Here is a 2,016-nt window from a genome sequence, read left to right as displayed (position 1 = left end):
CTTGCCAGGGAAGCACTTATTCCTTATTCCACTGAGCCATCTCCTTGGCCCCTATGTTCTAGTCACTTTTAAGCTACACTGTTTGCAACATTTCTAGTAGTTTCTGCAGGAATTCTGAATCACAGCTTTATCATTTTTAATCAGACTTATATACTTTTTTTTTTTTTTTTTTTTTTTTATGGAACCAGGGATTGAACTCAGACCCTTGTGCTTGCCAGGCAAGCACTTATTCTACTGAGCCATCTCCCTGGCCCCTTATATACTACTTTCATTGCAAATGAATTTCCATTACTACCCTCATACTTTGTGTTACAGTTTTAATATTATAAATCTCACAATGCAGTATTTTAATTTTTGCTTTAATGGTATCTTTTAAAGAAATAAAATTAAAAATTATCTTTGGTGTTGAGGCTGGAACCCCAGAACACTGTCCATTCGAAGCACGTGCTCTACTACCAGGCTTTATCCCTAGCCACAAAAATGTAATTTTAAAATACTTCTCAGTTTTGGTGATTTTTTTTATAGATCTGATGCACAAAATTCTTATGTTCAAGATGGGCATAGGAGTGCACCCCTGTCATCACAGCACTCTGGAAGGCTCAGGAGGACGGCAAGTTCAACCCCAGCTCGGGTAAAGGTTTTAGTGAGACCTGTAGCCTAGCATGGCCTTGAACTCAGGAGATTATCTTCCCTCAGCATCTCCCCCTAGAGCTGGTGCTACAAGCATGTGTGGCCATGCCCAGCTAAAAGAAAAGCTTAAGGACTGGGGATATCATAGCCTTTTTTTTTTTTTTTTTTTTTTTTTTGGGTGGTACCAGGGATCAAACTCAGGACCTTGCGCTTGCCAGGCAATCACTTATTCCACTGAGCTATCTCCCTGGTCCCCATAGCATAGCCTCTTGACCAACTATTTAATCAAAATGAATAATTCACAAGTACTATTATGCTTACTGAGAAAAAAAATCTAAGCAGTGTAAAACTGTGAAGAAGCCTTCTAGGCATTCCTACTTCACTTGGCCTCCTTGTCCCCAAGGGTAAGCAGCATTAGCAATTTTACATAGCCATCTATTTTTCTACACATACAAAATTTTATGTACGTTGTGTATAACATAGCCTCTCAGTATTTTAAAAACTGAGATTATACTGAATACTATATTCTGTAAGAACGTTAAGGGCTCGTCCCTCCTCAGCCTCCCAAGTATCTGGGACTACAGCCACCACACCTGGCTACTTACAACCTCTCACTTTGAAAGACTTCATGGAGAATTGCCAAAAAAGGGGAAAAGTGTAAGTAGCAAAAGGTCCATTGTAATCCTACTTCACCTTCCTACAATGGTATCATCTTCCCAACCATAGTACAATGTCAAAACCTGGAAACTGACTTTAGAGGTTACATTTACATTTCTAGTCTGGAAATTAACATTAGTATACTCCATACAGCTTAATATGATTTTGCCTTTAATTTTTATCTTTTTGAGACAGGGTCTTGCTATGCAGTTCAGGCTGTTTTGAGCTCACTTTATAGCCCAGGCTGGTCTCAAATTTGAGATGATTCTCCTGAGTGCAGAGATTATAGGCATGCACCACCAGGTCCAGTAGATTTTGCCATTTTTATGTGTACTTAATTGTGTGAGAGGTGCATCATCACATGTATAACCATATAACCACCACAACCGATTCCATCACTTCTGGGCCCACTTACTCTATTTTTAACTTCCAATTTTCCGATACCTACCAATTATTCATCTATTCTATCTCTACATTTATGTTAACTTCAAGATAGGTATATAATTCAAATAATGTATATTGGCTTTTTTTCTCAGCACAAGTTGTCTTGAGATGTATAGTTTTTGCATGTATTAATAGTTTGAATGCTTTATTTAACACTGTGACATGGAAATTCCCTGAGTCTATATAAACACCTTATTTCTCCCTAATGATGTCACAGGATTGCATAGATTGAATATCTTCACTAACCTTATTTTTTTTCTTTTTGGTGGTACCAGGGATCAAATT

This window comes from Octodon degus, unplaced genomic scaffold (genome assembly GCF_000260255.1).
Source record: "Octodon degus isolate 3935 unplaced genomic scaffold, OctDeg1.0 scaffold00111, whole genome shotgun sequence".
NCBI lineage: Eukaryota > Metazoa > Chordata > Mammalia > Rodentia > Octodontidae > Octodon > Octodon degus.
Note: the sequence above shows the minus strand (reverse complement) of the source record.